The 23341-nt window shown below is 41.4% G+C and overlaps 1 protein-coding gene across 2 annotated transcripts in view; it reads right to left on the bottom strand.

The window, feature by feature from the left end:
• Positions 1–23341, bottom strand: part of Pdk1 (Phosphoinositide-dependent kinase 1) — a 286368-nt gene that overhangs the window by 89231 nt on the left and 173796 nt on the right. The window contains exons 1-3 of one of the 2 annotated variants that reach the window (XM_067360050.1): positions 9028–9674; positions 8655–8747; positions 7974–8090 (exon numbers count right to left, since the gene is read on the bottom strand). The exons of the other annotated variant lie outside the window; for it this stretch is intronic. The gene's annotated coding sequence lies outside the window, so the exon portion shown is untranslated. Of the gene's footprint in view, positions 1–7973; positions 8091–8654; positions 8748–9027; positions 9675–23341 lie in introns of those variants that run through there. 2 annotated transcript variants of the gene reach the window in all.

Here is a 23341-nt window from a genome sequence, read left to right as displayed (position 1 = left end):
GTGAGATCCGCGAGTGGGCGAGCGCGATTCCGCGTTGCCGTATGCGCCGCCGTCGTCCGGCCGTGCAAGCAGGGGCCGGACGGATGGACGGGAATTTCACACAAAACACAACCTGCATATAGAAACGCAGACACAGTGGCCTAGACAAGTAGGTCGCGGCGCAGTTCTCCCTGCCCGAGCTCGCGTGCGCGAGCTATATCCACTATGTGTGTATATGCCTCTATGAGAAACGGTTATGTAGTGCGCATGAGAGAAAGAGTGAGAGGACGGAGGGGGGAAGAAGAGAGACGGACGGATCTATACGTGTGTATGCACGGCGGAACGATGTATCTACGGTATTACATAAACTAGGTGCCCAGCTACACTACTGCGCCGCAGTACGTTACATAGGTAGGCGCGCACGGGGAGCAGAGCGAGGGGTTGAAACCGTTGCGGGACGATGGCGCAATTTTTTTTCGGATCATCCCCCGCACAATTTTTCTTCGAGCGTATGCCGTTTATCGATCCCCCGGTGCAGTCGGAAGAAAACTTTGTAATCGCAAATAGGGGGAAGTCACAGTTGAACTCTCTCCCTCTCTCTCTCTCTCTCTCTCGCCAAAGAAATCGATTGTGACGGAATAAAATCAATTATATATTTGTTACATCTCTGAATTTTTTGATTCTTCAATAATGCGCTAAAATACGTTTGATACTTATTTTCAAGTATCTTGATCAGTTCGTTATACTTTCGGACTTTTGTGATTCTCTAACAGTATTTAAAGTGAATTTAAATTAAATTTTCTTTCCAAGTATCTTGATTATTCGTTATACTTTCAAATTTCTATGATTAACTAACAATATTCAAAGTAAATTCAAATTTACTATCGCGAAATAATAGGTTATTTATAAAGGAGAGCGATACGTTGCATCAATGGCAATTCCTGCGACGCAATACGACGTTCATCGAGTATAACTCCATGCTATCGTAACATCGAATTACGATCGTAGAGTTAAGTTCAGTGTTAGATTTTTTCCGCGATCGGGTAACGGCAATCGAAATTGCTGCAACAGCGACGTTAATGTCCATGCATACTTCTAAATGCTGCAATATACGTACGTGCATCGTATTAACATAACTCCGTTGCTGCAACTGAAGTTCTCCGTTTGTGCAACAGGGAAGTTCCGACATAAAACCCGATGTTGCCATCGCATTGACACAAGATGGTGGCATTGTTACAACATAGTTGGGCTAATTCTTTTTTTTATTTTTCTTTAAACGTCGGAAGAATGTCTCTCTTAGACGAAAGTTTCGCTCGAGCGCGCGTTTGTTCGCGCTCTAAGATGGCATAGAGCCGTCGTTTGTGTACCGCGCATAAGTGCATCGTTACGTAGAGTGCACGCACAGGTGAGACCTACTACTGGAGAGAGAGAGAGAGAAAGAAAAGAAGACGACAAAGACGCGTATAACGAAGCGGCGCAAGTACGACAGCCGGTTGGTTGGTCGGTCGGTCGATCGCTCGCGCAAATTGTCCCTGTGTGTCGAAAGTTTACGGTGAATTATTGCGTCGCAATATCTAGACGGGGGCCCCGATGGTTCGTCGACTATCTGGCCTACTTCCATGTTTTTACCCGCGCCGCCGATTCGGAGTAGCACGCGCGGAGAGCGCGTGAGCGCATGTATATTCGCGCGTAAATAGCCTCCTCGCGTATACAGGTGCGCTTCTCATTCCATGGCGCCGTTAGTCCAATGAGAGCGCGCTAGACGTATTGAGATGCAGGTGAGGCCGCGGTTTTCTTGGCGACGATCCTATAAATGCGAATCCGACAGATGACAGATGTCGGCTGACTTTTTTAAGCATCACCGATTTCACGCATTCCGCCGCGAACTTATTGACGGCGATTGTTACTCAAATTAAGTAGGTCCGCGTTTAAATTTTAGAATATTTTTGTAAAAAGGAAGGCAAGAGAGAATAATCGAGCACCATTGTGGCGCCACGAACATTTCGTAATTACGAATTTCAATTTAACGAGCGTTGTTAGAATTAAGTCACTTTGTACATTACTTAGGGATTCAAGATAACATGGAAAGCAGCATTTCGAATTATCGTCTCTCATTATTTTCACTTAGCGCGCATATTAATAATAAATCGCGGAAAATTGCATCGCGGCAACGTAATGGTTTCTGGAACGGGATATACGATGACGACGTAAGCGGTGACCTTTTCAACGATTCGTTAGAATTTAGAGAATCGACGAAGGCGCGAGAGAAGAGGATCGACCTCTTCGCGGCTTCAGCCGACATGCAGACAGAAGAGAAAGGGTGAAGAGAGGACGATTGTGAGTGACGTGTATCCGGATGATTGATCGCATAACCGGTCGTCGCGACGTTTCACGACGTTTCGCGACGCTCAGTGGCAGTCGTAGTCGCATTTTCTGTAATTTTAGGCCGTGTTGATGGAGAACATCACTCAGAATAACGATCGAGAAACGATACGGCGTGCACAAATGTGCTGCGAATACGTGAACATTGCCGTCTAAATTGAAGTTATGCAATTCTGGGAAAGCAATATTAAATATTTCATTCAAATTTTAGCGTTCAACATGTAGCTCAATTCGCAAAAAAAAAAAACATCACAATTACTTGATTTAAAACCTGCATTGTAATATTTTTGTTAGGAGAGAAATAAAGAAAGAATTCATAAGTGAAATTTGTTTTGTACGCGTCGCGAAGCATTCTCTACATGTGCGTCGTTCGATTACCATAAACTATTGTGTATCGTGTTGACGACAGAAGAGTCGAGAGCCGAAGTTAAGTCGTTCGCGGTCAACAACTGCGAGAAAGAAACCGTGGAATGTCGGCGTATCTCTGCGTATCGCAGCGGCTTTAGAATCTCGCGACGGCGGCGGCGGCGGCTGACACTGCAAATAGTTTCGCTAAAGGGCGAGAACGTGTGCGCGGGGATGTGCCAATGCAGCATTGTGCAACTATCAATGGTAATGCTGCAAGTTACGGACGCGACCCTGGTTAACGTGCACGGCCGATATTGCGCCGTTATTTCGCGGCGGCAAGAGTTCGCGCCGCGCGGATTTGTATAAATCTCGGACGCGCGCGAAATGCCAAGAATAGCTCAGTATCCCAAAGGATAAGGACGAGGCTCGTATAGGCTTGCGCGCGGTCGGCCTGACATTATATAATTGCTATTGGTAGCGGCGCAACAATGTTGCGAAGAGCTCGACGTCGCGCTCGACGACGCTCCGCTGACTATTCGCGTCGGCATTCACGTCGTTTTATAAATCGAATCGCTGGAAAGAGATACCTACACGTGCCGGCGCGCTCGAACAAAGCGGCGTCTTCGCTTAATCACGTAACATGGCAAGGAAGACAAAGACAAAGGACTAAACGTAGAATTCAATTCATGACGACGCCCGTGCGCATTGTTGCGCGTTGCGCGCCGAGCGAATGTCGTTGTTGCCGCTGCGCGTTGTTGAGACAATCGTCGGAATGCCGGCTTCTCGATGTCGGTATTTACGATATTATCTCAGAAGAAAGTGCGGAACGCGCGGGCGAGAATTTCTCGCTCAAGGGTGCGTGGTGCCCGAAAAGCGCTTACGCAACATTGTGCAACGTTCGATAATTGGTTAACGGTGGTGCGGCGGCTGTTGTTGAAGCCGCAGCCGTTCATAGGCAAATTGACACTTCGTGTCTAACTATTTCGCGTGAATGTTGCGCATCCGTGTTGAATTTCACTTCGCACCTAATTTAAGTAGCTACATAGTCAAAAGCGGCAACTACACTCACTCATTCTCTTTGCCTACTTAGATTACTTAGGTCGTTATTCTTTTAATATTCCAGCATAATTATTGTTAAATACGACATCTGTTCTCGCCTAACAATGTTTGCGTAGCTAACATTGCGTAGATAACATACGACGAATGTACCGCGAATCGCGAATATTGATAAAGCTGAAGCGGACACCGGATTGATTTTCGATATCGACGCGATTCTTGCCGAATGATCGTTCGATGCTATTCGATGAACGGGAATCTTGCATCAAGTTCCATTCAACAGGGAACCGTGCGATTACGCAACATCGTGTAACCCGTCTGGTCGACCAGAGTGCGGCGGTATGTAAACGCCGCCGTTACAGCTGGCACAATTATCGCCCTTGCTATCGATTCTCAATATTGGCAATCGCCACAATCGCCGACCGCTGATTGTGCCCACGCTGCCGTCGTTATCGGACCGCGCTCCAGAACGTCTTTTCCATCCGGAATGTTACGCATCACCATACGTAGCTCTGGATTCTACAACGATTGCGCCAAGTTGCGTAATCTTCTCCGAGAGTGAGAAAAAAAGAGAGAGAAAGACAAGCTCGTAGACGCGCGTAATTATGCGAATGCACTATCTGCCGATTATTTATCCAATCTCGAAGATGCATATTAAAATGCGAGGCTATATTTTATTCGATATTATCTTTAAATGTTTCTCATGAATTTGTTGATGCGCGAAAAAAACCTCCTCGATTAAATTAAATATTAGCTTCACGATGAAAAGTCGTGCATAAAACGTCAATGTATTAAACCAAAATTGTAAAATAAAGTATTGTATAATTAAAACTTTGTACTTTAAAATAAAATATAGCCTCACTTATATTCTGGAAAAATAATCTTACAAAAAAAAAGTGATAATTTCCACGTGATGCAAATTCCGTATAACAATCTCAAACTTAAGACGCATATTTAGAGATCCTATTTTTAATGGAGGACTTCTGTGTTTTCAAAACGATTGTATTAAAAACACACGGTGCTTCGCAATCGCGGCTCTAACGTACACTGCTTAATATGATTACGCGATATATTTTTTACGCAGTGCGAAAGGAGGAAAAGAAAAACACACGGGCCGTTTGTAATGTTTCACGGTCGTACGTAACAGCGCGGTATTAAGGATTAACGTCGTGAGTTACGCGCGTGGAGTCGCGCTACTCCCGAGAAGAAAACACGTGTTTAACGCAGTTATTTTGCGCATACTTAGCCGTATGTTTGCGTTACGTTTTCATTATGGTCTACGAGCGGCATATTTCACGCGCGCGCCGCCGGCTGTTGTTTTCGCGTGCTCGAAAGAAAAAAAAAAAAGAAAAAAAAAGAGAGAAAAAAAAAGTCGGCGAAGCGTAAATTATCCCGATCTCGGAAGTGATTACCGCGTCGCGCGCGACGGAGATTGCGCGGTGCACGATAATAGAGCAAGCCGTGTTGCATTTCGGGTAATAACAGTGCGCATCCCGGTTTCCATCCGCTTTACCTCGCGATACGGCGCCAATGCCGATCATTCCGTTCCAGGAAGAAAGCCGCTCTCGCATCTCATTACCAACGGCGTTGTAAATAACGGCGATGACGCGCAGGAAATTCCGCGGAGTCCGGCTATTTATAGACGCGCGATATCGCACCTATTACAAATACGGACGATCGTTAGATATCCGTTCGGGGAGAACCAGCAGTGGGAATTCCTTTTTTCTGAGAAATTCCGCGCTGACAAATGTTTTCCTGTTACATCAACAATGGTTTCCAAACTAAACGCGTATCTTTTCTAATTGTAAAACTTATAATTATTTCCAGACAGAAACTAAAATAACTCCCTGATTGTTGCACCAGGAATATTATTTCATAAGACGTTCTCAATCATAAATTGGCGCTTTGTATCTCTGTCATTTTTATGTGAGGGATTTAGAAGAGAAAAAGTGGATCAAGCTTATTTTTAATTGTTAGCAAATTAGTTCTAAAGTTAAAGTTATTCTAATCGTATGCAACGTGTACGCCGTTTGGGTGCTATAGTTTCTTTTAATTTTAACTCAAACATTTCCACTCACTTTTAAATCATTCGGTCAAAATGTTCAGTTTTTTTCCCATTTATACATAAGGTCTGTTCTTTATAGCTGAACTGGCTGTACTAGTTCAGAGTTTATCTTTTTCCCTCCACATTGGAAGAAGAAAGATAAACTCTGAACTAGTGCAGCCAGTTCAGCTATAAAAAACAGACCTATAGATTTAAAAAAAGGATTTGATCCCCATTTCTTCTGAACCCCCCCCCCCCCCCTCATATAGTATATTCACGAACGCAAACATTCGCTTGCGGGCTTTCTTTTTTTAATGCGATGGGATGTTATTTCGCTCGTCATGGACATCCAGGCGAGGACACGGGCCTCGTACGACGTACATGACTCGCGGCGCAATAACAATAGCGATATAACCGACTAATCGTAATTACATAAGTATGTCACGTAACAGTTTCAGCACGCGGCCTGCCACTTTCCGCAAGGCACGTCAATGGCTTTCTTTTTAGGCCGCGTATTTACTCATACGAGGTAAACACGCGTGACGCCGCGTAGTTTCGCCACGTTCAAAAGAAATCGCTTCTTTCCATTCGATGCGTAATTGCTGTAATCTATGGGAGAGGTTTCTAAAAATGTGCGCATTATTCTCCTTCATCATATTACAATCGTTAGAATGACTATCTTGTCGCCGAAAGAATTTAGATTATTGATTTAAATTATAAATGCTATCGCAACGTATTCTTCTATTTACTTTACAGAAAACTGTTGTATCTGACTGAGCGGCATTAGATATTAGCATATCGAAACGCAAGATATCACTTCTAATGCTTCTTCAAGCGGACAACAGCCGCGATTTCTCGATTTCCTCGCTTCGGCACGCATTTAGCGCTACGTTTAGCGATCCGCAGCTTCGAAATCTCACCGGATTTGTAGCAGGAGTCCGTGGCCCACATTATGATCACGCGTGTCGGAATAATCCGCGCGTTCCCGAACACGCGCACCTTGTAACCGTCAGTTAAATCGCGATGAGAAAGAAAAATAGGAGAAAGAGACGGAGAGAGAGAAGACTGACGCTCGTCATTCAGAACGCGATGCGCGCGTTCATTCGTATTTATAGCGATGAATGGAAAAGCCGGGCGAGAACGCACAGGTCACTTTTACCATTGCAGCAGCACGTACACACATCACGTGCACCGCCCGTCTATCTGGCCTGTCTGTCTGTCTGTCTGTCCGTCTGTCTGTCCGTCCGCGCCTCTGCGAAACTCGCGCGGTGCATCCGCGTTTTCATTGCACGATTTGAGAGAAATGCAATGGCCGGACCCACCAATGCGATGTATCGAGCTGACGCTTCGACTCGGCGAACCGCAACACGTGCACGGAACATCGAAACGAGAAAATGATTTCATCATGTGGCGCACCGTCGCGTTCGAACGGCCTCTAGCCACGTGGCGAAACACGGATCCGCGAGCGCTCGGCGTTCTATTTTCCCTTTTTTCCTCCAATTCGCGACGGATCTCGATGTTTCTCTCGATTGACGTTTTTATTGTGCTCCCCCTCTGCGCATTCTACGCATGTGTGATATAGAGAAATGGGATTGATAAACTTTTCATGTAATCTTTGATTTTGTTTGTTTAACTTTGTTTGCGCAAAGCGCAGTTCTTAGCAATTATACAATATATACTCGCAAGTGAAAAAACAGCGGATGATATCAGTATTTTGTGTAATTACATGCAAATATAATGAATAAATTCACTCACTGATTGTCGTTTGTCGTTCTCTAACTAAATATGCTCTATATGTAGTTATATTTTTTAAATATTTTTGAGAATTCTGTTGAATCAACCAATGTATTACCTCAATATGTATTATTAATAAAATTTTCTCAAATAATAAATTGCTTAAAAGATATTTCAGTATAATTTCAGTTTATTTATAGAATTTTCCACAAAATATGCTAGGTTCATACGCATTCGTCAAAGAAACTCCCTTGTAAGAACTTTGTAATAATATTTACTAGCAAAATGTGCATAAAAATTTTCAGAATTAAAAAAACCTGATGGCAACAAAGTTATACTGTATTTGTATGTACAGTTTTCGTATTTTAGACCAAAAAATACAAAAAAGTACGGTTGTAAAAAGAAACAAAACTTAATATTTAATACTCACCATTTGCAGCTGCAATGTGATGACTATCACAGGCAATGCGTCAGATAAACCGGAATTCAATGCTGTCTAACCTCGTCAAAAAGCGATCGCAGCATGCACCCTCGATCCTTCGAATTCCTATTCAAATTATTTCACTTTTCACTTACATGCGTGATCAACGCGAGGGCGACTATGAAAACACAACTGCAATTTCGAAGTAAATCCTTCGCACAATCATTTCCGCGACTCTTAATTTTCGAACGCGAACATCAGTACGGCACGATACAGAAAGCATCGATATTTCGCGACAATTTCCTGCGCGTACAATAGGAATTTCCGCGGAAATTCTTATCGCGATAAGTTCCGCAGTAAGATCTATCACGAATACCGTACACTTCCGTTACCGAAAACTCGCTGAAATACGGAAAATAACACGCAATATACACTAATACATATATAACAACGTATTGCGGCTTGTGCGACTAAAAATCCAACATGGCAGTTGCAGGGCTGCAAACGTTTACGGCGGTGAATAGTGAAATAAAACTAACCGTGCTCGAAGAATCACCACCTATATTCCGACTAATCTCGAGATTACTAATTTGAGGTTATTGTAAATCCGAGATGTTTTTATCCAACAAAATTGCACACAATTGCGTCTGTGATTTCAAATATTGCGTATTTTTAAGTATATATACTCACAAATATTAATTTCGATTAACGTTGCGCCGTAAATCCGCCGAAATACGGAAGGAATATATAATGATTGACATCCTTGCATCTACGTGGTTATATCTGAAAATAGTATTGATATTAGTTATTATAATGTGTATATTGTATATTTTATGTACATTAATTATTATGTATTACTTATTTCCATTTTGACAAAAACCCATGAATATTACATGAATAGTTATTCAAAATTGGTATGAATATTTAGTCAATGTTTTTATAAATATCTTAATAAATATTTTCAAACATCTTGATAAATATCTAATAAATACAAATGTATATCTGTATGTCATCATAAAAAATGATGTACATATTTAAATAATAGACCTATAATTATACTCACCAGCTAGGATACTGCAATTTGTTCCAGCAGATTCTGCCTTAGACTATTTGGCATCAACTTTATCAAAGGATCAATGAACATTGAACATCCGCACTTACACGCATTGCCGAAAGTCAACCCGAACACTTCACTCCCGAAAATCATAACTTTACATTGCGAATTTTCCATGTCGCGGTACACGAAACGAAAACGCAAGATAAAACGCGCTTTATGCCACATCGCGTCCACACATATAATCAAATTATTATCATTTTATATATTCGGCGATCGATTTGACATTGATCGGAACGAGATAAACGACTGTCTAGCCGGTTACGTAGAAGTCATCTAAATATAAACACGTATTTTACAACATTACGACATATCCAGACTCAATTTCGAGAAGCCGAATTTTCGACATCATCTTGTACGAAAAACGTAGTGCACTTTAATCCTGTTCGGTGGAACTTGTACTTTACATTGCAGACTATAACCTATCTTATAACCTATCCCGCGGTTGTCGGACGAGCGACGAGACGCAATTAGTCGTGAACACTCGCGATAAATAATACATTCCCGCAATCACTCATTATCACTCATCTCTTTAATCGGCACTCTCGACAAAAACTCGCACTATTTACGCATTTTTAACGGGTAAAATACGCGATCAATCACGAGACATTCGCGAGCAACGTTAACAATTAATACAATGTAAATGTCATGGCGGCCAGAGAGTGGCGCTGGGTGGTGCACGTAGTATCGAATATATCGATAGTGATACATATATCGATATTAATAAACAAGTTCAGTCTAATTTAAACTTGTATAATTATACGAACTACTGATATCGTCCGCTGTCGTTTTATTCATTAATATTTACTGTATAATTACTAAAAGGATCGTGTTTTGATAATTACATCCCCGTTTGCAATTTGTATTTTTACATGTAAATAATAAAATATACGATAACTTCATCTAAATAATGAAAAATTTTTAATTTTGCACAGATCATGTATGCAATTTATTACTCTTAAATCGTAAAATTATAAAAATTGGAAAAGTTACATAAATATGTATGTAGAGAAGAAAATTTTATAAAAGCATATATTATAAAAAATTAATTCTAGAAATTAAATTTTTTAAAATATAAATTTTAAGAATAAAATGCTCCAAGAATAATTTTAATATACATATATATAAATATATTTTTCATTTAATCTAATTAATAAGTTCAATATTGCAAAAGTGCGAATTATCAAAGTATAGTTTTGGAAATGCAATTCGTTGGTGCTAAAAAAAACTATGCTTATTGATACAATTGCCCATATAACAATTGATAAAAATCATTTATAGTGTTTCATCGAATACTCTTCATTTGTAGGACATTGTAAAATTTGGAGGTCTTTCAATATAATATGCTTCACAAAAAAAATCCCTACTGCAGCTAAAAATTTATGGTATACATATTATATTTTATATAATCATTTGAATTTCTAATTATTGCTAAATTTATAGCTTATAATTCCAGTAAATTTTATCTCGCGTTCGTGTGTACCGTGGTGTGGCAAATTTGCGACGCAAATCTGTAATTTTCGAAAGTAAAATGTGCAGGTTGACTTTCATTGGATTATGCGCATAACTAATAATAGGTACGATATTCATCGATTTTTTTCATAGAATTATGTAAGGCGAAATTTGCAGATAACAAACTAAACCACAATATACTAGTTGACAAGAGACAATATACAATAAGAGTAATTTGACGAGAATACAATTATTCGTTCATTATTCAAATCAGAAGGAAAGATATAAAAATCCAACGGTATTAAATCAATGAAATTCAATTATATTTCGTCTCATTTTTAACCGCACAACGCAAAATAGTCCGCATTTATGAAGGCCATATGTCAGGCATTGGCGTTTACTTCCTGAAGATAATGCACGCACAGCAGGCGAAATAAGGTCAACTATCTGCGCAACAGCTCTCTCAATGGAAACGAGTACGTAGCCGCCGACTGAATGACACGCATCGCGTGTCAAGGCTCTTTTTTTTAACTCGCAAAGTTGCGCTATCCAGTTCTTCCTGAAATAGCGACGAATTCATCTGAGAGTAATGAAACTTATACGAAATCTCCGACCTTTACATAACTCGCCGTAAACATCTCACAATTCTCGTTTCTCGTCCGAACGAAGGAAGATGCGACGCGATTTCTGCCACCGAGAAAAGTCGCGTCTATCTACATAACCGTTAAAAATTTAATTCAGACGGTAAATAAGAAATTAAAAGAGCCTGGTATCGTGTAGTATCCAGCCTTTCACGCGGATAAACATGTAAATTAGCAACCTGTTACGAGGTGTATATAAACGACGGCTTAATGAGGCATAATGCGTATCCATTGCCGCGTCTATCGCCTTTCAGTCAGGGAAATCTCCCGCATAAAATATTTTCCAGACTGTTACGCTGCCGGTCGTCTATTAGGAGCACTCTCGATGACTAGGGAAATTCTCGCAGACGGAGAAACTGCGAGAGAGGCGGAGAATTATGCTCCCTCGATCGCGGGAGGCACGATCATCGCAATAGTGTCTCGAATAAAACGCGATCATTACCGCGTCGATGTAATCCGCCTGGCGTTTACGACGAAATAAACATTGCGCGTTGCAGACGGCGCCTCCGTAATCGTGATGATCGACGTTTCTTTGCTGAGAGTCTTCTTATTGCGGCGTCTGCGCTTCTTTTTTCCACGGCATTAATACAACGTGTAAACCCGAATGAAGCTGGATAAAGATTTTTCCGCGAGCTTTGAAATGGTACACTTCTATGATCTGTTTCTCTTTTTATCTTCTCACGTATATCGCATCTGCATATTTAGAAAACAAACCATTTTACAGATATTTTAACATTGCTAACAAATTGCTTACAATTTTTACAATCAAAAATGTCGTTGTATAAAAATAATTGAATAAAGTCAAATAAATATAAATTTGTATAATGCAGACTTCTCATCTCATTGATTTTTTCTTTCTAAGAAGCGCCTATTAACCAGTTCTTCACTGGGCTCGTCACGTTTCAACGACTAACGCGAAAACCGTTGTCACGAACAAGAAAAACAAAGGATTGGATGATCATCCCTTACAGATGAGGTTTCTTCGCGAGCAGCACACCCCAAGGGACGGGCTCCGAAGACCGGTCTGGCCCCGGTAATTATACGGAGTTGCCCTCCTTCTTTTTGAAGTTGGCACGTCCGTAGAATAAGTTTACTGGCTCAAATGTCAGCGCGGCTTTCTTAGTCTTTCTTGTTGATTAAGCCCCCCGAGATTAACTCCCAGATGGAGACGGAATTATTTTATCTCGAGTTACTAGCCGGCGCGAAGCCGTTCCCATTATTTCTCACTCCGAGTGTGTCCGAGACTAATATCGAGAATGGACTTTACGATAGCGAAATCGAGTATTCTTGGGGTCTCGAAGTAACACGTCATGAAATTCTATCGATCCGTTTGCTCGGTTTCACACACTTAGCGCTTAATATGTCTGCGTGGCTTCAAACTTTTATAAAGTGTATTTAAAAAGATATCAGTATGAGATTCAATCGTTCATGCGCATTTAGAACAAGCTTTTATTCATTAAATCCCGACATATGCGCATTTATTCGTACGAATATGATTTGATAGATTTCGATAAGAAATGTTAAACCAATGTTTTGACATTAATCTTACAACGGCAAGATAAAGAGCATAAATGCAGCGCGCACGTGGCGACGTTATCGCGTGTTCGATAATATTACTACAATATACGCGAAGAGTGCAGTTGTGGATGATATTAAACGGAAATAAATTTTGGAATGTGGAACGATCCGCTCTTCTCCGCATTTTCGTTTTCTTCTTTGCGAGAAAAAGCGACGCCATCTCAGTATTCTTCCACGTTCTATTTCTTTCCTCTTTCCTATACGAATTATAAGTTTTCCATTTCTCTGAAATCTATCGGAAAGAACCAATATTACCACATCGAGAAATTTTAATTTTACACTTAAGGAAATCGATGTTATCGGGTGTTCAAGAGTCACAGAATTTCAATATTCGCTGACCTCGTCTTCTCAATCCGTTTTCACACTTTTCTCTTTTAATCTTTTTTTCACAACCAATGTATTTAAACATATTTTTAAATTAATATAAATTTTTCACTTTATTTTTTTAATATTAATTTTACGTTTCAGAAAGTTGACATTATCATAGTTATTTTTTGAATTCTCTATTTTTTCTTCCTTTTTCTCATTTTTATGATAATTTTGATATTTTTTTAATAATGTAGCAACTTGAAAAAATATCGTTTTTTATTCTATTCTTTTCATTTCTTGATATTTTAGCTCGTGTATATAGCGGGAGAAGAAGACGTAGTAAAACTAAAAATAGTTGATCCGAAAATCGAGGTAGAAAAAAAAAAAAAATCCGGTTATCGCGTTGCTTCATAAATTAGAATTTTAGATGAAGATTCTTGCGTTTCAGGAATATAAGTTTCGTGATTGGTAGCTACTTTACTGTTTACAACTGTTGCAACTTTAGATTGGTACAAGCAGAGTTGTGTGCTTGGTGACGTTATCGTTTAGAATCTTGCCCGCTAATAAATTGCTAAATAACGCGAATATGTTAATAAGATCGAATAAATATCAGCACAAGGGATGCGGTTCCGGCCACGGAATTTCATTGTTCGATATCGGTAAAACGCGTAAAACAGCGAATCGACATAGTACGACAAATATTGGCCTGTTTGCATAATTTAATCGTCGTCATAAAATTTCGCCGCGGACATCCTCCCTATTTCCTCCGCGAGGAAATACTCGTCACTTTTCGTCGATAGAGAATACATATCGCAGCGCGATACCATATGTATCGGATAACGTTCAGCGTAAACAAGGTGGATAGCGAAATTATGTATCACGATTTCATCGCATTTCATTTCGCGCGATAAATACGCTGCAATCGTCGCGCAATTAAAACGTTAATTATAACCAGGAAAATTCGCGCTATACATCTGCGTTAATAGAACGAACAGTAAAAAAAAAAGTCACGCTCGGCATTTATCGAATGTTTTGCCCTCATTTTTTTTTATCTTTACGTTTACTCTCGGAAACATATTTGCGAGATTAAACGAAAGAAATTCAATTATCGTTATTGCATCACTTTTCCCTTTCAGTCGTACGGCATTTCAAACGCAAATGGGAAAAATATTTTCAAGGTAAATTATAACGAGAATGATAAATAAATTATGAAAATATGGGGTATAATTGTGTAAATCTCACTGCTTTTAAAAGATACGTTTTCACCGATGGATTTTTATACAGACAGTTATTTATAGAAGATGCAAAATGCTTTATCTCTGAAATATGTAAAATATCAAATTTCAATATTTTCTGAAGAATAAAAAAATTTTAGAATAATATGTTCTTTCAAAAATAATTGAGTTAATACAAATAAAATTGCGAGACAACTGTTTATCATCTGCTATAATTTCACACGCTCTGCGTTGGTGTTACGTAACGCTATTTACGCGTATTCTTTCCGCTTCGTATTAATCGCGAGAGAAGAAGATCGCGCACGACCGAGGAAAAGGTAAACCAGACGATTTACACGAGCAAACGCACGCATGCCGCCTGCATGTCGTAGATAAGTTACGCTCGCAGAGTCGTTACTCTCCTGGTCTTTCTCTCTTATTCTCCCACGTGTTTCCCTATCGCGCTTCTTTTTGCCCCCGCACCCACGTGCTCCCGGCGCTCAGTGTCGCTCAACCTAAATGCACACATACCGACAAGACGACGGATTCTCAGAAATAGCTCGGAGAATGGAATTTTCCTCCTGTGTTTACCACGGCTCTTCGGTGAGATTAAAAGTCAGCCTCTTAACCCCAAACTTGGCAATGTACTCTATAAGAAGCTTTCGTCGCCTGAAACAATAATTTACGGTTTAAAATTCAGATGTGTTTCTTATACATAAGTCTTGTGTCCTAGGAATAATCATATGACATCAAATGTCCTTATTATAATTATTTCTTATAGATAATATATTTTATACACATGAAAATATTATTATATAATCATCAGATGTGCATCAGTTGCACAGATTGTTTAGCTCATTATTTTACTAAATTAGTATAAAGTATTGGACAAAGATAGACGGCGCTATGATAAATGATTGCAAAATCGTAGCATACAGTTGCAGAAAACGGTTTATCAGGTTAACGGTCAATAAAATAGTTCTGTTTTTATTGGACGGTCCAATAATCTCGCTGGAAATTCCGGAAAATGGTTTTCTACGTGCACAATGCGTTCGAAAATTGGAAAGATTCGCCACATGTCGCTAAGCTCGAGAAGCACAGCTATTACGTCGCCCCATTCGAATCCTATTTTCTAGTAACTGGTTTTCCGCAGTCGGCAGAAGGCACGCGCGGTGGGATGCGCGCCGAGGGTTGAAATATGAGAGACCTATCGCACTCCGCTGCAAGTCTCCGCGTCGGATATCACGGTGCGAATTCTAATTTCTAGCTTTCTGCACTTCGCTGTCCCAGGGGGAATTTCCGAGAGACACGTGCGGGACACTTTGGCTGTGACATACGCGTTTAAAACACGAAAGTGGCTCTATTCCCTCGACACGCGAGGCGCCGGGGGCCAGTATCAATACGTCGGGAAAAAAGAGAAAAAAAAAAAATCTCCCGAAGGTACCCGCGACGAGTTATTGCTAGCGTTAAGTACGGCGTATCCGCGCCGAACGCGAAGGTTTAATGCATGTGGAACGTGCGGTGCACTTCCGTGTACTCCTACGCGGCGGCGATAAAAGGTCTACAAATGGCCCTGGCTGAATGCGGAACGGTCAAACTAAATCTTAATTCTCGACTTCCGCCAGTGCGCGAATGGACGCAATAAAGTCCTCGGAACGATATCCCATATCGTCAGTTCATGAATAATCAAAGCCTCAGAGAACGAAAGTGGCGCATTATTATTCCCGGCTGTGGACGCGGTGGTCCTTTATCGACTTAATTTATGAACATTGCGCGTTAAATCTTTCGACGAAATCGTAGCTCAAAGAGAGATGAAATCTTCTTTCGGACCGCTACGGATTCAGCGAACATTTCACATCACTTCTCGAGTTAAATCCATTCGAAACCGCAACCGGACGAGCCGTTTCGCTTTACCGTGTACTGCCACGAGCCTCGAATAACCTAATTCAGAACTATTCTCACGTGAGAAACTTTCATAGAGGCTTCTCCGCCGCGTCCTCTCGCTCGTGAATTCTAGTTTTCCGCGGCGGACTATTTCAGACACGGAGAGCGGCTTGAAATATGAGAAACGTATCGCGTCCCCTGTATTCCGCGGTGAAAAGACCGCGACGGAACCGCCGACGCAACCGCATCGCCGCGGACGAAGAGCCTGTGGCAGCGCCCGGTGCAACAAGTAATATAATTCGAGGAAAGTTGCGCCGTGTCGATAAGGCAATTATTCGGGCCACGTCGCGCTTCGATGAAACAATGGCTTTTGTTGGATGAGACGGCGAGAAGGGCTCACGACAGGCGGCGGTTTGGAAGATAAACGTCTTAGGACTAGCACGAGATACGTGTAAAATTCGGATGCGCCCGCGGATGCAGTCGGCGCCGAGAGGTACTTCGAAGTTTCGCGAGTTGATCTCGGAACGCACGCCGCGACGCGTAAACTAGGGTTGAATTCATGATACAAAAGGATGGAGTGTATGTGTTATTGTAAGAGTGAGGTTAAAGCGCACATGAATTACAATTCATGTACAAAGCTTCGTTTCTTTTGCCGCGTGAAAATGAATTGAATTAATTTATGAGATTCAGAATATTCAAATTAATTTCGCAAAATAATTCGTAAACTTTCTTATTTACATCGTTCAAACTTGCAGATCTAATCTGTCCGTCAGAAACGGTCTCGCTCTACATTGCGAGATGCGAGGGCGATGTATGAGTCCGCGGACGAGATACAGACCGAGATGTATTTCGGTGCGACGCGGGACGGATAATAAGACGCAGCGGCGCGCAATAAACGGCTTTACGGCGATTCGGGGAAGATGAGGATTTTATCTCGGCGGCAGAGCGCGGCAGCGCGATGGCGTTCCGAAATTGATTCGGCCGCTCGTATTCGTGAACGAAATCCTCACTGCGGTGCGCGGTCGGATGTTTATTAGCCGCGAGGATGCGCCGAGAGCTAAATCGCATCGCGCGCGATATTATCTCGAAATGAAATCCGCCGCTTATTACGGGCTAGATACGCGCGAAATTCATAAACGTAGATTTTATTAACGGGCGACGAACGATGAAACGACACCGTGTTTAGCGGCGATAAATATGTGCCGAGTAATTCGCGGTGCGATACTCGCCACTCGAATTATCGCCGACGGCCTCGATGGAGAAATTCTCGCAATCTTTAAGACGCTCGACGTCACTCCGGGGTAGAAAGTTCTTACGCGAGAACCTTTTCCTAGGAGAGCGTTAGTCTCAGATTTGTTTTTGTCGGATTAATATTCACGCTCACGTAGGATTAATAGCGCCGCGCGATACGCGTGCAAGGAGCGATAAATTACCGGGTACTTAGCCGTTTGCCCAAGCGAGGAGGATTCCTCTCCACGGACTTCTTTAATCTCCTTCTCGCCTCGCCGACTGGTACTTTCGGACTTCATTCCTAAGTAATTGTTGCGACGCCAACAAGAGAAAGAGAGCGAAGGAGCGAAGCTTTCAGAGACGAGAGAGGAGAAGGAAGAAGACATTGTCGAATCCCTCGACTCCTCCACGAATGGAGCGTACGATGATATCTAAGGTAATCGCGAAGGATCGTCAACGAGCGCCGTGTGATGTTAATAACGATGATTATGACGAAAGCGCCGACTCCGTACCGTAGCTCGCGGCCGAGAGAGACCACGTTAGAACCGGATGAAGTCGTTCGGAACTCCAGCAGCGGGTCGCGCCAGCGGACGCGTGATGGATGAAAGGTGTTCCAGTTATGTGGATTTCGCCGTGAACGGGATGATGAATGAACCACGGCGTAGAGGCGCTCGAGTTTCAGCGTCGCACTCGCAAAGAGAGAAAGAGCGAGAAGCACGCGAGCGAAGCCTCGAATGCGAGGAAACGAAGTCGCTCGTATACGGCGGTTAATTGGACGACGAGCCGAATCCGGATGACGGATGACTGTCGCCCGTTAACGAAATCGTGCGATCGAAGAGAAGAGCACGCGGAGAATACGCGAGATACATCGGCTGCTTCGCATTAAAGTCCCGTGCCGTTTCGTCGGCATGTTGCGTTGCGACATTTCAAAGGCTCGCCGACGTTATATTTAATGGTGAAAGTCGCTATTTCGTAGTACGTGTTGGTTCTTTTTTATAACAATCCTTTAGAAAAGATAAATACAAAAATCAAAAAAGAGTCAGTTAGAATGCAGATATTCATATCATTAATATCGCAAAAATTCCAAACGTATCGATCTACTTTAGGGATAACGGTTATCGATTCGATGATTACCTTCAGTGCCAAATTACCGATTCTTATTAATTTTTAATGCATTATGAATTTCAACAAATTCTGCATGACATGCTCCATTGATCCAGACGATTCCGAGTTTCCGGTGCTTTAAACGAGGAAATCTTATCGTGAGGATATTAACACTTCCCGCTGCGTCTTGCACAAAGTTTGCCGCTTGAGAACGGAAATTCGAAATCGTCTGGATCAATGCAGCGCGTTAAATAGGATTTCTTGACGTACTTGAGAAATTTCACAATGCGTAAAACACCGACAACTATACATCGCTAAGGTTTCGCTATTATTGGCTGACCGGTAGGTTACCGTGTCAATCTGTCTAGACCGGCACGTGTCGCGTGATCGATAACTGGCAGCTATACATTCGGCTTTTCTAGAACGTAGTAGAAAGCGGAATGAGAGATAATGCCGTGGAATTTACAATGAACAATCAAACTACGCTACGACTGCTACGTCTAAAATAAAAACTCGGGAATCTAATAAAATAACTTGACGATATTAAGAGCATAATTAATAAATCGTCTATGAAACGCGAGATTAATTAGATGCATTATTTAGTATTATATTAAAAGATGGTCCGAAAAGTTGGATAATTTATTTCAACATAATCCTATATTAAAGAAAATAAACTGATGTCAACAGCTACTAATATTAGAAGCAGCATAAGTTAATATAAAATAAAATATCTAATGGAAAAATAATCAAAAATAATAGATAATACATATAATTAAATAATATGTTCTGCTATCTTACGTCACTAATAAATAATATTGATATTTGTTGAAAAAAAAAAAAAAGAGAGGAACTCTTTAAAAGTCGTCGCAGCAAAACATTAATGGACAAACTGAATTAATACTCCGCAGTATCGCGAATGTTTGAATACTCGATCGTTGAGAGTGATAGAAATGCGTACGCACATGTGCGTCGCGGCACACGCGAGGTATTGACACGCGGCGTACTATCTAAAGACGCAAGGCCTCACGTTCCTCATGCGTTCTCCAAAATCCTTGTGTCTTTAAACGGAGCGATCGGTGTATAGGCACGAAAAAAAAAAAAACATTCCGAAAACTGGTTTTGCGACGTGTTCCCTAAAAGAAAACATGAGACATCGTGGATACGTGTTTTCCGAATTCCACGAAAGGCCGAATGGGTCGTAAACGTGGGCGGTGTCGAAACCACCGGATAAGCGCCCGCGCGCATTGTCGGACTCTGCGTGTCATGTGGTAATTCATAAACATTCTCCGGAATCGTCAGAGACAAGGGGTTTAGAGGGAGGGAAGCGGGCGAGAACGGATTTCTTCCTCCCCTCTTCTCGCGGGCGGCGGTCCGGGAAGCGCTTAAGAGATTAAACCGGACGGTTCAAAGTTCTTGTCTCCCGTGTAAACACCTTAATGGACCGTAGGAGCGGCTGCACCTGTTGCTCGCACGCTAAGACCGAAAAATATTTTCGAGATTCCAACAGCCGGGCGACGAAATCCGCCGCTTCGTACTTTGGATACGGAGAATGTCCTTTGAACGACCTGTCATCCTTGCGCGGCCACAAATAGAACTAACGTAAGTCAAAGCGTGTGTATGAAGCGATGTAATGTTGATTAAACCAGTCGACTCAGATGCAACGTAAGCCTATGATTTTTTTAAGCTGACTAATGAAACTAATGTATTCTAATGACTCTAAAAGCGTAGGCTTACAGTGAGAAAATATGTAATGTGATGACAATCAGTTCTTGAGATGATATTGATCTCCAAAATAGCATAGTTTTTATTTTCGTCTGAATAATATCGTGATTTTCTGTTAAACTCAATTATACATCGTTACGCATCAGCAATGTCAGAGCTTACTTCAGCGAGCACGGAATCTTCCGCGAATGTATGATTCATTAACTGAATCATGTCGACATATGTAGTGTGCAGGATCTATCGCGGCCTTCTTTTCTGAAGTTGATTGGCAAAGCACGGAATGAAATAGAATTTAGAACACCGTCGCGTTCGAGAATGCTTTCGAATCGAGGACCAATGACGAGCGATCGGTGCCGCCGAGGTCGTCGTATCACGGTTACGCCGTTACAGCTCCGCCGCCCGTAACTTTTACGTGTTAATTGCGTTGTTGACGCCGAAAGATGTCTTGTCAGCGTCAACAAGGTGAACGAGGCGACAGATCTAACAATCGGTTTTGAAACCGTGAATCATCATCAAGACAACTGGAACCGGTTCCAGTCGGATGACGGCAATTCGTCACTTCTGATAGTTGAATTTCAATCATCGTTTTCTTGTTTTGTGTGTGTGGATTAGTGTGTGTGTGTGTATCACCATAAATACAGACCAGACGTCGTTTTTCCGTTAGCTAGAACGCGCGCATAAAAACACCGCGGGTTGTTTACGGACCGTGTTGAGACTCATCGCTAATCTTATAGAGTTTTACAAGCCCGGCGGTATCACGTGAACGATAACCAACCTTCTGGCGCGACCACGTGATAACGTCTGCGCAACAAAGTGCTCGATACGACACAACAGCGTTACAGGCATATCTAGGAAACTTTGTATCATCGATAATCATACCGTCGCTACGTCACCGAAACTGACGTGTTGACATTAGGCATTCTCTGAGTTCATACGCGCCGCGATGATCAACAACTCGTTTTCAACGGAACTCGTTGATCTTTGGATTAATGCACGGAATCAAGTATCATGATATGTAATCTTCAGATACCACCTATGGATTCATTATAAGTAGCGTAATATTACTGGTTTAATAACATATGCTGAATTTTATCAGTGTGTCATAAAAAAAAATAAAATAAAATTGTAGCATACACGCGTCTGTAGTTTTCTATATTCGTATAGAATCGTAATAAAAATATGTGATCACTAAAGAATTCTTTAAAAAAAATTGCATATATTTTAAAATTCTATCTTACTATCTAATTTTATTTAGTGTAATTGCCTCTTAATTTTCTCCCAAAAAGTAAAAATTATTTTTGAAATTGTATAACATACTTATTGAAATGATTTATCATCAAGTTAAAACGGAGAGAAGAATTTTATCAATGTAAAATAAAGACCGTCTCAGTCTCTTTGTTGCGCTTCTCAGGGTTAAAAGCCAACAGAACTACAGGTGGTCAACCCTTTTCTCTTCAGCGTGCGTTCCTTTCTTTCTTCCTTTACCGTTACGACGACGACGAGCTATTTCAGGATCAAGTTCACGACTCCTTGGTATACAAACGATCTACGCAAACAACGGAAGTTCTCGGTTGCGCGACCAGTTCCGCGAATATTCCGGTATCCTCGAGATTCACGCGATGCTCTCTCTTTCTCTCTCTCTCACGTCGGGGATGTCAGCCCGGTTTCCCTCACGGGGGGTTTTTTTTTTTTCTCGTTCTCGTCCTCTTTTTGCGGTTTCGCAATTACCGTGGCCATTTGCGTAGTGTCAATTGCGCTAGAGAGCAAATTAGTTTTGCGATTATTTAACTACGTAGGTGATCGCTCTTTCAGGCGAGACGGTGAACAACGGTCGGGCGAAAAACACGGATTTAAAAGCCAGCGTTAATAGACTTTAAACACTGCTCCCTTCAGTATACCAATGCCGGAAGTTGGCTTTTAGGATTGACAGTTCTGTCCACCGTAATGTTTCAGGGGACAGGACGTATCTCCAGCCAAGGAAAATAAATAATTCGTCAGTCAAGAGGTTTGACAAGAGTTAACAAACCTGATGGGGGCTAAGATGTAAAGAAGACAAGAGTAATTAATCAGCTGAGTTCTGTCAGCACTTAATGATAAATATTCCACCGTGTTTTTAATGATCGATATGAAAATATAGCGCAAACTTCTTTGACTTTTTATTTTAATAAATCACGATATTAAACGTCGACAAAGAGTAATTATAGATGCAAAGTGATATTAATTTAGGTAAAAGAATGGAATATTCAAATTTTAATATTCGTCGCTTCTTTATTTTCAAGCAGATAATAATCGCTAATACACCTTCTTGAAACAATAAACGAGCTTGTAGGTTCGAGTACCGTTATTACGCGCAATTTTCTGAATTCTCTCGATAAATGCGACGAATTTTTCAAGACACCCGCTCACTATTTACGTTGTTAATAAAGTAAACGCGCTCTTGCGGTGAGAACCGGTTCGCATGACTAGGCAGGAAAGAGCTGATTAAGTTCGCGGACATACGCGCGCGCTTAGATAAGCGCTTGCTAAATTTTGGGAAACGTCGCCGCTTTATCAGCGACAGGAAGTCAATATTTTGATAGATGTGCTGATGCGATCGATCGATCGTTCGTTCGACGTATTCTTCGGCACGTCCATTTCCGCGATATGTGATTTCCAACAAATTTGCACCGTAATTTATAAACGCTCACTTATGATTATAAGAGATAAGATAAATACAACGTTGGCAAATATATCTACCGATTTATTTACTTGATTTTAATTTGACGTTATCTTTTATATTTTTTTAGTACAACGCAGAGTGCTTTCTCCTTTTTTCACGACGCACTTCTCAGACAGCAAAAAGATTGCTTACCAACTGTAATGCAAGAAAAAAAATTGCAAGATACACAAAGATAGAAAGCGAGCTTATGAGGCGCGGAAGCATTCGCGGGACTATTAAAGAAACATAATAAATTCCCGCGTATCATATTTCTTGTGACTTTCAATGCCACACATCGCCACAACTCGCGAGAGATAGAATGGATTTAAGTGCCGCTCGCGACAGCGGCGTCGCTCGTCCATTATGAAAATCTAGTCGACCGGGGTGGTCGGCGGTGTAATTCCGGCTCTAAATGCCGTAAAAAATGAGTT

Source organism: Linepithema humile, chromosome 1, assembly GCF_040581485.1.
Source record: "Linepithema humile isolate Giens D197 chromosome 1, Lhum_UNIL_v1.0, whole genome shotgun sequence".
Classification (NCBI taxonomy): Eukaryota; Metazoa; Arthropoda; class Insecta; order Hymenoptera; family Formicidae; genus Linepithema; species Linepithema humile.
The sequence above is the reverse complement of the archived record's forward strand: the minus strand, read 5'-3'. Positions and strand labels throughout refer to the sequence as shown.